The 16,343-nt window shown below is 37.7% G+C and overlaps 1 long non-coding RNA gene across 2 annotated transcripts in view; it reads right to left on the bottom strand.

Annotated features, from left to right (window-relative positions):
• Positions 1 to 2,742: 2,742 nt before the first annotated feature.
• LOC119617921 overlaps positions 2,743 to 16,343 on the bottom strand; it is a 91,708-nt gene continuing 78,107 nt past the window's right edge. For both annotated transcript variants that reach the window (XR_005234380.1, XR_005234379.1), the window contains one exon: positions 2,743 to 4,483. This is a non-coding gene — a long non-coding RNA (uncharacterized LOC119617921). The remainder of the gene's footprint in view (positions 4,484 to 16,343) is intronic.

A 16,343-nucleotide genomic window follows, 5' to 3' on the forward strand; every position in this document is an offset into this window, starting at 1 on the left:
AAGATAGTTCGGTATTGTTAGTTTTAGTTTTAGCATTGTCATGTTTTAGATTATTTAGCCTTCCTGTACACTTAGCTTAGTTACTGTACAATTAGTTATCATATTCACTGTTAGCTAGATTATTCGTGCCTTGGTTTGGTAATATCATGTTTTAGTAGTTTAGTTATCCTGTACCATTGTTAGCATTGTCATGTTTTAGCTTAGTTATCTTGTCATGTTCTGTAACTCTGTCTGTAATTTTGTTCTTGTGTTGTAAAGCACTTTGAGTCGCCTCGTGCTGAAAAGTGCTATATAAATAAATGTACCTACCTACCTACCTACCTTGGGTCAATTTGACCCCAAGGCCACAGGAGGGTTAAATGTTTTGATCTGCTTAGCATCTGTTTAGAAAAAACATTTTTAATGTCACTGTTTATTTGCGCAGTATAGCTGATATATGCAGCTCACTTTACCTCCCAGTTTTAGTTTAAATGGACCAGTACCAAAAATCACCTTTTTAAAAAACTCAAATATTCTATTCAAATTCTTAATACTTTAATTTTAAAGGATCTGCCAAAACATTTTAGAATAAAGCTGCTGTCCTTGTAGAAATGCATATCACCCAGCACTGTGCATGCAAAAGTTTTAAATAAAAATGTCTGAGCTGATGTTAGGGATGACTCCCAGCTACCGCCACACAAAATATTACCTCTGTATTTGTCAAATGGACTCAGTTACAGACATTTTTTAGTGCTGCTGCCAAAGGTTTAAAGGAATTGTTTTTGCGTGTGTGTTTGTTTGTAGCATTAATAAAATATCTCGTCAACCAGCGGACACCCTCAGAAAGTAGTCATCTACAACTGATTAACTTTTGGAGTCAATCCCGTTCAAGCTGGCTGCCACACCTAAGCAACCTTAGCAAACACAAAAGTACAAAACTGGTTATAACTCAGCTAATTATACAGATATTGAGTTCAAATTTGGTGTGGTAGTAGCTTAGGGTCACCCCTAAAACAAACACAGAACACTAACTGACTGAATGAGGTGGCGTATACTCCAATAGTTAATATCAAAACTTTGCCATTAACTCTTGGAGTCTACTCTCTCTGCCTGTAATATTTCATTAAGCACTGGGCAGATTTTATTAAAACTGTCAGAAAGTAATTAGTAAGTGTACTCGACAACTGAATAACTTTTGGAGACATTCCAGTTCAAGAGGGCTGCCACAGGGATCCTAGGGTTTTAGCATGAGTTCTAGCACATGCATTACATTACTTAATGTTATCTGATTTTTAAAAATTTATTAATTGATTGATTGATTGATTACATGATGATCTAACCTTATTTAGAATTATTTTACTAACTTCTTCTGTCAGCATCCATCTTAACTAATTATGAGTAAGTTATAATCAAAAAATATTTTTTCAAATTTAACATCAAGATGCAAAAGAAAGTGGTTAGTGGTTTATTGTTTGTTTGTTTGTTTTTTCTTTGGAAGACCTCATTTCTCCCATTAGCACAAAGTGATGCGTCTCCCTGCAATACCACAAGTCACCACATGATGTCAGTGCTGTGCTGCTAAACGCAGAGTTGCTTCTCCCATCCCAGTTTACCTCCCTGTATTGGACACACGAACTGATAGACAAAAGTAAGGTTATATACACTACACACATAGAAATACACATAAAAGCTGCAAGAAAACAGAAAATAAAAGTTTACTCAGTTTTTGTTTTTTTTAGATGAGGGTCTAAATCGCATGAAGTTGAATGTTAATTCCCATTGTGTTTGTGTGGCCACATTTTAGATGAGTGCTCTGTGGCTGTCCCATGCTCAGACCAGCCAATCCATCTTCCTCCATACTGATGCATTATTGGTCTGCTCTGTAGGGCCCAGGAAGCATTGGAAGATAAGGAGGAAAAAAGGGCACAGGGCCAGGCTCTGCGATCCCTCAGATAGCAACTAATCACATTCATTACATCAATTAAGGCAGGCCAACACAACACCGGGTTGGAAGTCAGACCTTCATCTCCTGATCGATGCTAAACGCTGAGCACATCCTTTAGTCTTCAGCCTCCAACCTGACAGCCGCCATATTGTTCCTGCTCGCAGCTGCCAAAGTGATCCTCAACGGGGAGATTATAACTGTTCAAACGATCATTTTTGTCTCCATCTGAAACCACACGAGATTATATGATTGTATTTTTGTGACCTGAAATTCTAAAGATAACAAATGAGGAGACTGAGGTCTAATTTGGTTGATTTGTTTGCCCTCATCAGCAGCTTTTAAATTAAAATAGCCCTTCTGATAAAAGAACGGGTGGCTACGCTTCTGAACAAATGACGTTTCAAATGAATTTTACAATCTTTTTGTATACAAACAAGCAGCAGGTGTTCAGTTTATTCCTACCAGATAAATACTCCATAAACACAAGTCCAACAAATGGTTAAACAGGTCTATTCAACAGCCGACCTGTGGCACATTTGTCTGAAACCGTTATTAAAAGATTTAAAGCAGGGAGTGAATGCACATCCTGAAATCCCCTTTGCATATCTGAGCCTTTTCTGTTACCATAGTACTAACTTTAAGTAGGTAAAATTTAGTATTTTGCATTCATACCTTTCACAATGATGGCTGAATGGTTAAAAAAAAAACTGGCACATTATAAAGTAATCTCCCTGGTCATTGGATTTGATTTCAACAATATGTTTAATATGACGACAAAGCTCTGTGAGGCAGTCACACCCAACGATCAACAAAGAAAACTCAATTTTCAGGAAAGAAATAAAAATCTTGGGCTCAAATGCTCCACATTTGTGAGTTTTTTTGTGATCAGGGTAATCTCTAAATAATAATAATTCTGCTGAGTGAAGATGTGTAGATGTAAATGTTGCATCGTTCTTAAAATTATACTGCCAGAAAAAAATCCACACAACCCAGTGTCATTTAAACACAGGTTTTAATGAGAAAATGAAAGCGAGGCTCATAGTTAATTGCTTATTCTTATTTGTTCCCAGGTTAGTTTGTAACAATAATTTGCATATGCAAATAGAAGTAGCAGCTAGCTGTAGCACTTGTTATACAGCCAGAGGCACTTCCAGTGGGAATGTTGCTACATTTCTGCCAGAATAACCATATAATGCAAAAGTGATAACAATACAAAAATTTACAAATAGCATTTGCTTGAACCTTGAACCTGAGATGTTTAAAAATGACAGCAATCCACTTTGACTTCATTCCTTCTCTGATTAGACATAAACTTGTGAGTCTGGTTAGAAATAAACTTTATTTCTCCAAACTGAGGTTGGTCAAAGAACCATCTACAGCAGGTAAGACATACATTGCTCATAAACTTACCACCAAAATCCTAAAGATCGTAACTATCCCTTTAAATAGGAGCTGGGTGAAATCTTAACTCTGAGCTATCTATATTCTACCTTAATTCCTTTTTATTGAAAGACTTTCTAGTAGATATAACAGTTTTTCTCGTGAATAAATGTTAAACTTTTTTCTTTATAGCATCACAAAAAGAATATGATGATTAAAAAGAACTTGAGTAGATAATCACATAAAAAAGTAATAAAACACCTCTCCCAAAGCTTTCACCAACTAGTATTATGCTAAAAAAACTTCACAAAAAACTTTAATCTGTATAAAGAATTCAGTATTTGCTTCTCAAAATTATGCATAACAAAACAAAACTGCTTCTTTAATGGTAGTAAATGCACTTCACCTGTTCTTCCTAAATACTTCACAAATTTGATGGTTTTATCCCTAATAATCTGAATCCTCTAGCTATCAATGTATATTTAGGATTTAGAAATAATTACATTTAAAAGATTTAGAACCATTCTGTCCAGATAATGTCGAACACCTGTAATTATGGTACCTGTTCATCACTTTGTTGATCTGAGTGGATTAGTGATGAAACGTGACTGTGAAAGCAGCTGCTTTGCTTCTGTGCCACAGATCAGTTCAACACAGCATACACCTTAAAAACACGTTTAATTTAGAGGCTTCAGTTTGCTTTGTCTTGACATAACATCTTGAAATCATCAGTTTTGACTCAAACTGAATATTTACGAAACTTTATAAAACAAGATTGCACGCTTAAGCATGAAAGGTCACAAACTTTGAGATCAAGACACACAGGTTGGAGGTCATAAGGTTCAAAATGACACAACCACGTGGGTAAACACGTCCTGCAGACATTGCGTGTGGATGACTACCATATGACACACTCGGCTACAGTATGTGTGCCATTTGCGGAATGATGCCTTTTGCCATCAGATATCTGAGGGGAATCACAGGTGTGATGGACAGGTATGCCTCCGAAACTAAATGACTCGGAACCATCAGGCGCAGCGTATGGCACATTCCTGTGACACCAGTGACCTCCTGAGCGACTTCCTTCTGAAACCTTTCTGCTCTGCTCCTCTGGCGACAGAAAACCTGGTGACATCAGGATGAGCGACAGGCGAAGAGGGGAAGAAATGGCGCCGAAAACTGGAGGGAGATAAAATGGATAGATAAAGATGGGGCATCGGAAGAAAAAAAAAAAATAGGAAAGTGGATAGATTGTGACTGAAGAGAGAGGGGTGGGGTGAGAAGAGTGATGCTATTGATACACCGAGACAGGGGAGGAAGGTGCACTCCATTCTTTCCACCCTCAAAGTGCTATCGGAAGACATACATTACACTGACAGTGCTGTGAGCACATAAAACTCGCAGGCTTTATTTCATCTCTCACAGATATTATTAAGAAAAAACACAGGACAAGGAAATCCACACAAAAAAAAATAGACAAACCGAGAAAGAGCAACAGAAAGTCAAACAGGAGAGACGAAGGATCTCATAGAGAGGAAACTTGTCGGCATGACAACGAGAAGTCAAGAGCAACAGGACTCACACCTCGATTTGTCATTGTGATGAAATATGCTGCTGGCCACAATCCCATGCTGCACGACTGATGTGACATCTCATGCATCTCTTTTCCCTATCCTTTCCCTCCTCTCCCCCTTCCAAGCATTCATTTATTTCTTTTCCGACTTCCCTCACGCGCTCTCTCTTGGCTTTTTCTCTTCGAGTCTTGGTGTTATCAGTATCTGACACACAGTGAATCAGGGAGTATCTAGCGGCCCACTATCAGACCTCTCTTCATCTCCCACTGCCCCTCTGTGCTCAGGCCTATCAATCAGAGAGCCACTGCCAGGACTGAAGCGGAGATTCAACTGCTGCGGCGGCACGGTGATTAAACGGACGCAACGAAATTAACAGGACCAAGAAAAACAAAAAAAAAGGAAATTTTGTATAAAAAAATCTATCAAATACCGTACAGTTTAGAAGATTGTGGTGTATTTAAAGAACTTGGAGGGATATTTATTCAAATATTGGCAAGTGAGCTAAAGAGAAGAGTATACAATATTTGACCAATAATGAAACAGTTTAAATTGTATGAATCAAACACTAAAGCCTATCAGGGCATTCAAACATGGAAACTAAAGCCCCGTAATACATTACTTAAAACAAACATCTTTGCGCAATTCTAACCAAATGCCAAAACACCCATGCCGCGCCATTAAGTGGTAAGAACGGCCACATCAGCAACATATCAAAATACAAAGAAACAATATTCCTAGCTTAGCTATAAATTCTGTAGACCATATTTTCTTTCAGATTCCCTTACAGTTTCCTCTTGGTTACTAACAATTCTGCATGTAATCAAAGTTTTACAGTGGCAAAATCAATACAAGGCCAAACATAGCAAAACTGATTAAAAATGGCTCCAATAACAACGTTTGCATACGAACGGGAGGCGCAAACGCAGCGAAAAATCTGCTTTTTGAAAAAATATTCTAAGTAGAGTAGATGAGGCCTAATGTTGTACTTAAAATTGAATAAGGTTATATTGTGTAGCAGTTTCATTTGCTAACCCAAACATGGAATTTATGGTAGAAAATTTTAGCAACACCCTTTAAGATTTTTATTTATACTCATTGCTTTTGATACAAATACCTAAATAAGTACTTTAAGTCATCTAAGGTGTGATATGTGGCTACACATTCAGAACAAAAACTGCAGTCTTTCTGAAATATTAAGACATTTTTTTCAGTCCCATGAGTCCATGAGTGTTTTGTTTTGTTTAAATTTTTTTTTACCTAAAGACAGGAATCTGACTACTATCTTTTAAACACAAGAGTGATACTTGAAACCTGATATCTTTTAAGTGTGTAGTTTAGGGTTGCATTAAAAATGAAAAACTTTGTGAACTACAAAATACAAACTAACTGAACAGAAATCAATGTGTTGTAAAGCACTTTGAATTGCCTTATTGCTGAAAAGTGCTTTATAAATAAATTTCACTTTCACTTTTTCACTTCAATAACTTGTGGTGGAAAAACATACTGATGATATCGTCAGACAAGCTGATGGAGCCACAAAGGTTGTGGAGAAGTCCGAATACTTAAATGAATTGGAACATTGTGTACATTAACAAGAAAACAGGTGAATCGAGTCGTATAAGGTTTATCTTGCAAAAGTCTTGAAAACAAATCAAATGAATTGTCTAAAGATTTTAGGTGAATAAAAAAAATATTGAAACAGTATTTATTGAAGGGTGATTTAAAAGCTTGGTACTCCTCTGAATGTCTTTTAAACAAGTCAGCTTTAGATGGAAAAATGTTGATGCAAAATACAGACCTAACCCCATGCCAATATGGGGAGCGGTACAACAGTGTGCATCGTTTTTTGGAAACAGTTGTGTATTATCATAGGCAGTTCAAAAGATAATAAAAGGGAACACACAGGTGCAGCCTTCCTCATCCCTCACCGTTGTAACGTACCTTTTAAAAATAACAAACCCATTGCAAGTTTACTCAGTACAACTGTTCGCACTATGGCGCAGTAGTTCAGAGACAACAAACAACATGAAAAGTAGTAAATAAGGTCTTTAAAACGAGGAATTGTTCTAGGTAAAATCTCATTTCCTGTAAAGCTGTACAACAAGGGTTTGCGTGTTTCTTTTCACCAGGCTGTTACGATTGTAGTTAGGGAGATAATAAGGAAGTACAACGTAGGCCAAGATTTTGGTGATCAGTCAACCAGGTTCTACATGTTTCAATCAAAGTTTCTTTACTGTTATTTTAGGACATATCATTCCAAACTTCAAAGGGTTCTTAAATTTAGGAGAATATTTGTATTGCCCACTGCCAAAGGCCATGGGACGATACTGGTTTTGCTTGTTATTTTTAAATCTCTCAGGAAGTAATCATTGGAGCCTCATCTACAACTGCTTAACATTTGGAGCCCATTCAACATGACTGACAGCCAACTGACCATGAAAACACAAAAATGGCTGTAATTCTGTCAATTTTGCAGATATCGACATCATCCCCCAGCATTCAATATACTGCATGTCAATTTCATAGGGACTTCAACCACTGAAGGGGCTGTACTATAAGAAATATCACCTTTTATATGCTTGAGAGCATACATTTGTAGGGATTTCTGAAGAAAGAAGCACATTTCTGTGCACTGGTCTGAAAATGTCCATTTTGTTTTGTTGTTGTTGTTTGTTGCAGTTTTTTGAAAGCCATGGTAAATGTGACATTGAAGGGTGTAAGATGAGAAAAGAGATCCCTTTCTTTTTTTGTTTGTTAATGCTTGTTTTTTTTTTCTTCTTTCATTGTAATTAACTTTTTATTGGTTTTGCACAGTACAGCAGAACGACCAGCCTGCATGAACCTGAAACAGAACAACACAACCTGGGGATAGAAAAAAAGAAAGGAAAAAAAAAAAAAAAAAACTGACGATGCTTACGATACTGTATTATAAAGAGAAGAGATAGGGCTGTGGTTTTACATCAAGTCCGATCTTACAGGTTTTACCTACTCAGACCATTTTGACTAAATTCTATAAAATCTTTTGAAAAAAAAAATTTGAAACGAAAGAGAAAATCCATTATAGATCTTTTCCACTATGTAAATTTCATGTACAATAGCACCCAATCTTTCAATGGTAGGTGGTTCACCTTTCAGTCACCTCCTCATGATAGCTTTTTTACCAAACAAGTAGACCAAACAATTTTCTATCATTTCTATTCAACTTTTGTTGTACATCACCCGTACATAGTAGTACATTTAAAAAGAATCTCAACACCAAGAACATTTTCTATGTGGTGATGAATTTCCTCCCAAAGACCTTCAATAATATGACATCCCCAAAAGATAGATCTTCATGAGCGGTTCTCCCCCTCGTCCTACAAAGTCTCCAGCAGGCATCTTCACAGCCTAGATATCCATTCTGATTCACTGTGATAAAATAAACTTACAATGTTCTTCCAACAAAACTCTTCGATGCTGTAAAGGTCCACTTAAGTTAGCACATTCTTTCCCAGGTTTGTGCTGGGATCAGTTTGTTTAGTTCAGCCTCGCATTTCTTTCTTATGTAGTGTATATTCCCAAAGTCAAATTACGTCAGTTTCATTTAATTTCAAAATATCTCAGTCAGTCATTAAGATTTATAGGGAGAACATTCTTCACACAGAATAATCCAGTAATCCAGCCCCCTCATCTTTATTTCACCAGTGTAAATTTAGATGTTAAAAACCTATTATGAATAGCATTAGCAGTAGCACTGTTTGACACCTCAGTTAAACTTGCTTTATGGATATTCAGAACATCTGCTTTGCTCTGCTGAAGTGAGCACTGTTTCTTCATTATAAGATACTTCTTGATAGTTTAGTATTAAATGACTGTTTCTATTACTACACCACTGACACTGTGTTTTTGAGGTAATTGTAGTACTTTAACCATTATCTCTACAGCGTTCTGTTGAGTTTTGATCATTAGATGTACAACATGGAGATTTGGATGTTTATTTACAGAACATTGAATGGTATAATACAGGTCGGTTTGATCGAAATTGATCTGGCTGGAGGTTTTTGGATCTTTGCACTCTCTGGTTGCAGTTACTTAGCTCTGCTACTGTGGTTGATTGTGTGTTATGATACTGCAGTATAGGGGAGTATTTTAGCAGGAGCATGGCACTGAAAAAATAAATCTTTCCCATGTTATAAAACAAAGTTACAGTTCTTTGAGATGCATTTTAATTCAAAAGTTTAAATGAGTTAGAATGGCCTCATTGTCTGTTTTGGTTACACTTTGATATTCATAGTTATTATTTTCTGTCTGACACTACATATAGTATAAGCTCTTTTATCTCTCATAAAGTGGGAAATTGAAAGACTTTTTTTCATTAAAGGTTGTCATAATAGATTTAAAACATTTAGTTTTTTTGGTTTGTTAGTTATGAGTTTCAGCAAGTGTTCCAGAGAATCTTGATAGTAAGGACAACAAGAATAAAATAAAATAAAAAAAACCTCACCAAAACAATCCACTATTGCACTATATGCTATTGTACTGATGCTGTTCTGATTAAATTAATCTATACTTTATTAGTTTTTTGTCAACATTCACCATATTGGTAATATCGGCTAATATACAACAAATGACTCGAACATCCACGTTAACTCTGGCCTTGAGAGGCTTGTGGTGGTCAGGCCCTTGAATCTTAAATCGAGTTAAATCTAATGCACAAACGTGACAAGCGCAGGGATAAAAGTATGTTTGAGACTCTTATCAATTATTGAAGAGGCCACTAGATTCAGATCAAATCAGGCCTGGGACAGTAGATAGTGTTTCATGGTGGCTTTGTCTTTAAATATTCTCCCAGATTGAAAGCTTCAAAGTAAACTTCAATTACTGCAGTGATTAGATCTGGCCTGCTCCATTAGAGGACATTCTAGCTCAGAGGGACAGACAGAGAGAGAAGGGTGAGGACTCCTAGACCCCCAGCCAAGGAATTACTAACTATTGATCTTGCTGCCACAAGCCTTCTGACAATGACATTATAGTTGTGTAGCTTCAGAAGAATCAGTACAGTTCAGCACTCAGGCTGGTGTAGTCTCTGCAAAGCATTTAGACATGGGGATTAAAACCCATTTCATTTGGGGTGGAAAATGGAGAAAAGGTTTTCTGCTAGCCATGGGTTCACTGGTTCAGAGAAGGAATAATAGTTTTCACTACTGACATTGTGATCTCAAGTCATTTAGTAATGAACAATGGTGGATGATAATTTGGTCAGGCAAGCAAATTTATCTGAAAAAAAAAAGCTTTTCATAAAACTTTATTTGGAGAATTTTGAATTAAATGGTGCAAATAGCCTCGAAAAACAGTAGCATACATCTTTCTGGCAATGGTCAAGCATGGTTACATGAATGTGCTCAGGTGATGCTTTAAAATCCTGAAAAAAGTCAATCAGCAAAACTCAAATCACATAATTTAAATAAAATCTGTCAAGCTTCAAGTTCAATCTTAAGCTTTTTACTTGTTCTGAAGGGCAAGAAAGTTGTTTGTTTCCTTGAACTGTCAAGAACAAGAACATAGTTCATTCTGGCCAGGACATTTCATACTTCACAAGAAAGTGCAGAACTCCTTGGAAGTCTTTATGGGGCCCTTCCTACGGTGACCGGCAGGTGCAAATGAACAGCAAATGGCTAAACGCGCTGCAAACACCTAAACGCACCACAAACACATGAACGATGCAAGCTCCAAAACAGACAAACACAAAAAATGAATGCAAAGACAAAAACTGCTGCAATCACAGAAAATAGGCAAAAGCAAAAGGAAAAAAATGCTGCAAATACCAAAACCACTAACAAATGCCAAAAATACCAGCAAGTAAGAAAAAAGTTGCAAACTGACTCCATAAAACAGAAGTGCACCAGACCACGAGGGAGACTCGGTGTTGGATATTTGTGCTGGCAGTATGTTGGTCAGCCCACCTCTGTCTCTCCCTTCTCCTAAACATGGTGGTTTGCTTATGGACCATCAATAAATTACTGAACCAATGACACTTGAAAAACAAAAACTAAATAATCTCTATGTCTTGTCGACTTCTGACTGGACAAATAAGACAAACCTAATTGTATCTGATTTTAAACTATTTTATATTTTTATTAATATCTTTTATGAAAAATAAAGTTTTTTTCCTCAATAGCTTCTATATCTTGAGATGAGGGGATGGAAAATTATAATTGAATTGTTTTATTAGACTGAAGTAATAAGTAATAATTATTACTACGTTTGCTATACACTTGTCGTACACTGTACCTCCCACTGCAGGACTGATTCCCGACCAGAAACATCACCATCCTTGCCTGAACTTGTTTGGCCTTTGTGAATTTGTCGCAAATGTAATGTCATTTTTTGGGGGACAAATGCTCTTCTCTTTGCACAACATTTGAGCTTCCTATTTCTATGAATGGCTTTCTTGTAAATTGAATTTTTGTCTTTTCTCACTGGTGCTCCTCATAATTATCCATTGTAGAAACTTCAGAACCAGCAGAAATACAGGAATGTAAACATTTCTGACCAATCATATAATAGTTCCCATTATCCTACGTATGTCTGGGGCATTTGATACCTTTATTCTCTTGTTTTGGTCCAGTTTTGTTTTATAAGAACACAAGTTTTCATTGTCTTCAACTGAGAAATCTAACACAAGTGGTTTGCAGTATATCTTAGAATATTAGCCCAGCAAAATCTTTAATCTTACTGTATTAGATTCAGAATTTTTCTGGGCCATTTCTGTAGATTTATTATAGTAGAATAAAGTGAACTAAAGTCATGCTATATTGTAACTGAGACTCTTTTTGTTTCAGCTAGTCAAGGGTTTGGACGCAATTAGCCTTGAAAGCAACAGACTGAGTGAAAATGTTAGGCAAATGTATGAGCCTCCTAATGATTATAATGATTCTGATGGTTTTCCTCGTCACAATGCCAATACTGTTAATAAAGACAGTGATGATGATAGATACAATGATGATGATGATGATGATGATGATGATTATAATGGTGGTTATCCCAGAGATGGTGCTGGCACTGTTGATGCTCTTGATGATTGTGGAAATGAGCATGTTGATAAGGCCAAAACATTTTCTTTGAGCATGAATGGCTCCTGATAACGGGACTGTGAGTCTACACTGATGGTCCTGCTGACCATCTTATCAGTCACATCTCTCTGTCAGACGTCTGCTTCCCCTTCCTTTCTTTTCCCAGACCCCTCAAAAAAAAAAAAGCCATCATTACAACCCAATAAACAAATATTTGATCATGAAACCAACAAGACGATAAATTATAGAAACACGGGAGGCTGGGTGAAATTTAAAATGAAACCAGGCGTGCTCTTTGGAGAAAGTGAAGTGAAGATGAACACGGGAACTGAAGTAGCAAGAGTGGAAGATGGAGACAGAGAGGGTGAGCGAGGAAAGAAAGAGAGAGCGAAAAGGCAGGGGGAAGATAGATCACGGTCCTGAGCGATTGTGACAAGCATAGACCCTATCAGCTGCTGTTTGTTTGCACACTCCCCTCTCTGCATTAAAGGAGCCGTCCAGGCCGCCGGCAGGCCGCGAGCGCTCCATCTCATCACCTGACACGCCAACAGATGTTATGGGCTGATAAGAACCCCGCGGCCCCCTTCCCTTTGCATCTACGATTACCTTCGCACAAAGAAGAAGGGGCGGTGGAGATGGTGCGGGTAGAGGAGGGGGTGGAATGGAGAGAAGGAAGGAGGAGAGGAAATCAAATACTTCATGATGGCCTGGTGTAGAAAAAAAATGAAATAGATTGAAGTGGAGTGTGTGTGTTGATGGAGGGGGTAGGAGATTGAAAAAGGGAACGAGAGAAGGAAAGATGGTCGGGACACACTCATTTGTCCTGTATGAAGTGGTAAATGGCCTTGCAGTGCTTCCTGGCCTCGTGCTGTTTGTCTCTGTCCTAATCGGCTTATTCCATAAGCGCTTCTGCACCATCGTCATTAAGCAATGATAATGATATTATTTAACAGGGGATGAGAGAATTAAGGAGGCTTGCTATCTGATGGCTAGTTTTGTTCACCGCCTCATTTCCTCATCCTCGGAAAATGTAGCATTTCCCAGTTGATAAGAATTGTTTTGCAATTGTTAAGATGCCTTAATGACAGACACATCCATTGGCTTTATTGCCTAAAAACATCATTACTCCAACTTTTATTGTACATTACATGGCTGGTTTGTTCTCAAAATAGAACTAGCTAAAATGAGATTTAAAAAAAACAAAACAATATGTGGAACATTGGTCTTGTTATGCCAAAAGTAACCCAATCACTGCAGTAAATACATACATATCTGCAACTCTCTCCTTCCATTGCATCCTCGTGATCACTAATTTATGATATAATTTAACAACGCTTCTATATTTGTTCCGCTAAACACTTTGCGTGGCATCAAATTACGCCTCACAAAAAGATCATAGAAACCCAATATCACGCATCCTTTTCTCAGCCAATCTGAGAGGAGAGATTGTGTTTCTTTTCTTTTCCATCGCTTGGCTCCGAGTCCAGGGGGGGGGGATAGATGACATTACTGAACACAAATCAGCCAAAAGAATAAACAAACTTGGGGGGATAAACAACAATGCAATCTCCATCTACGCATAAACAATATGGAGTGTGCATGTGTAGGGCTTCTCCTGATGAGGCTGAATATGTGGCGATGATAAGCCAACCAAGGTAATCAATGCAGTAATGATGACGGGGGAGGGGTGGAGGGGTGTAGGGGGAGGATGGGGGGGGGTCATATCACAGGCAGTCATCAATGGAATTTCTAAAGCGCCTTGCCTGCTCTGTGTGTGTGTTTGCGTGGAGGAAGAGCGTGACAAACACGTCATCTCATGCGCAAGAGAGATAAGCTCTAAATAATTGTGGTCTGACAGGCCTGAATAATGGCCAAATTAGACAGAAGGTGCACATTATTATGAGCGGCAAACATTCAAGGCTGGTTTGAGATGTAACCGGGTTTGATTAAGGCAGCGATGAGGATGATGATTGTGTCATTAGCCCCCCTTCCCACACACAACTAGTCTAATCCCATTTACCATCTTCCAGTTTTGGCTATTTCTTCATCTTTTTTGTTGTTGTTGTGGATTAGCAATACAGCCTCCTTCACTGTGTTACCTGCGGATGACCTCCTGTTGAGCAGCAGCCCACACACCGAGAGTAAAAGGAGGACGAGCAAAGAGAAAGGCAATGGGGGAGGAGACTGGGGGGGCGGGGGGCTGTAAAACAGCCACGGTCGCTGATAATCAGTGGATGAAAAGAGCGCGGTACAAGGTCGGGAAAAGGACGAGGAAACAGTTGGATGAAGATGGGGCATGAAAGCAGCGATGGCGGCAAACAGAGAGAAGACAGAAGAGTGCCGGCTTTGATGTTGATCAGCTTTGGATTAGATGTTTTGTCTGTGCCACGCTCAGGTACAAAGATGAGAAAGAGCTTTTGAAAGCTTTTGCTTGCTTCAAGTGTACCGGACGCCCAGCTAAAACAAGTAGCCTGTATGCATAGCACAGATCAGAGCTATGGTCTAACATGACCTGCAACATCTCACAGAGAAAAACAGGCTGAAAAATGACAGAATCAAGCATGTAGAAGAGCACAAGTGGGCCTGAAATCAATGTCTAAACTTGACACAGACCTTTATGGCATAAACCAAACTAAATAACATCGTATTGATGCAATTTAACACCAGGCCGTTTAAATTAAAACAAAAAGTCACATGTTTTTGCAAAATTATAAGGATTTTCATCACTTTAGTTACTTGTCATTATTATTTTACTTTAGTTCATTATTTGTTTTATTCACAACTTTTAGAACGTTCAAAATGGAGAAGATGGAATCTTCAACTAGCTTTTAGAGAAAGGAGTGCCTAAATATCTTTAGGTGTTGCAGTTTCCCTAAAAAGTCTGAAAACAATTAGTTTCAAAGAACTGAAAACCTAATTCAATTCAAGTTTACACATATCTTTGGTTTTGTTTGGATCAAGTAAAAATTCAGAATCTAGTTTCAGGTTAATAATAAGCAGTGTTTTCAGTATGGCATTTCAGTTTGTTTTTTTTTTTTTTCATTTAAAATATCAGTAAATGTGTTTTACCTGAAATTAAACAGGTAAAGGAACATGAATATCATCTGGAATTTCTTCAACCTTTTCAGATGAATGTAATTTAATCAAATCATTTAACAGAAATGACCTATTGACATTCATACATTAAAACTCTAAACTCATCAGATAAGTAGCTAAGTTTATGAAACATATTTAAAATCACCTTTTTTTGACTCTTCTCTTTACAGGTCGCCTGAGCAAATCATCTGCCTCGGTCTCATCAATCCTCCTCTGTCACTTCAACATCCACTACATCCGTGATCCTCTTTTGTGATCATCGTCTTTTCCTTCTCCCTGTCAGCTCCATATTCAACATTCTTTGTTCAAGACTTCCACTATTCCTCCTCTGCACATGTCCAGACCATCTCAGCCATGCCTCTCTAACTTTGTCTCCAAAGTGTTCAACCTGAATGTCCCTCTGATGGACTCATTTGTAATCCTGTCCTATTTGGTCATTCTCAGTGAAAATTATTAACATCTTTAGCACTGCCAGCTAGTTTTCCTGTGTTTTTGTTAGTGCCACTGTCTCAAAATCATACATTATAGCAGGTCTCCGTATCATCTTATAAACTTTCCTTTCCCTCTTGCAGCTACCCTTCTCTCACAAATCATTCCTGACGCTCATCTCCATCCACTCCAGCCTGCCTGCTCGCTCTTCTTCATCTCTCATGTGCTCTGCCTGTTGCCTTGGATGGTTGACTCCAGGTTATTAAACTCATCCACCTTCAGTCTTTCTACTCCTTGCAGCTTCACTATTCACCTGTCTCCCTCTTATGAACACACATTTATATTCTGTCTTGCTTCTACTAATTTTCATTACTCTTCTATCCAGAGCATACCTTCACCTCTCCAGGCTCTTTTTCACCCATTCCTTACTCTTATTACAGATCCTGGAGTTGTTAAAGCCAGATAAAATATTTGGTTAAAGAGCAAATCCTTACCTACTTGTAGCCAAACGATTGGTGAAAGTCCAGTTAATAGACAGCACCACAAAGTGTTTTTTGCCTAAACGGCCTGTCACTAGAAGGTAAACATCCAGTATTAGAAAAAAAAACCGACACATTCTGTAAAATATCAGGAATTTCGACTATGAAAAAATAAAAAAAAGTTACAATGAAGTACAGAAATGAGGTAACTGTGAACATCATGACATCCATCCTTTATGTCCTTAGCAACACAAGCTAATAATATGTTGCTAATAGCAAAAAGTTAATATCAGATTTAGAAATGCAAATGTACAAAAACATAAATAAAAGGTAATGTGATCTCAATAATCTTAGTCAAGTCAGTTTATTAACGTATTTTATCTATTGCAACATTTGTAATAAACTGAGC

The sequence above is a fragment of the Kryptolebias marmoratus genome, linkage group LG18 (genome assembly GCF_001649575.2).
Source record: "Kryptolebias marmoratus isolate JLee-2015 linkage group LG18, ASM164957v2, whole genome shotgun sequence".
NCBI lineage: Eukaryota > Metazoa > Chordata > Actinopteri > Cyprinodontiformes > Rivulidae > Kryptolebias > Kryptolebias marmoratus.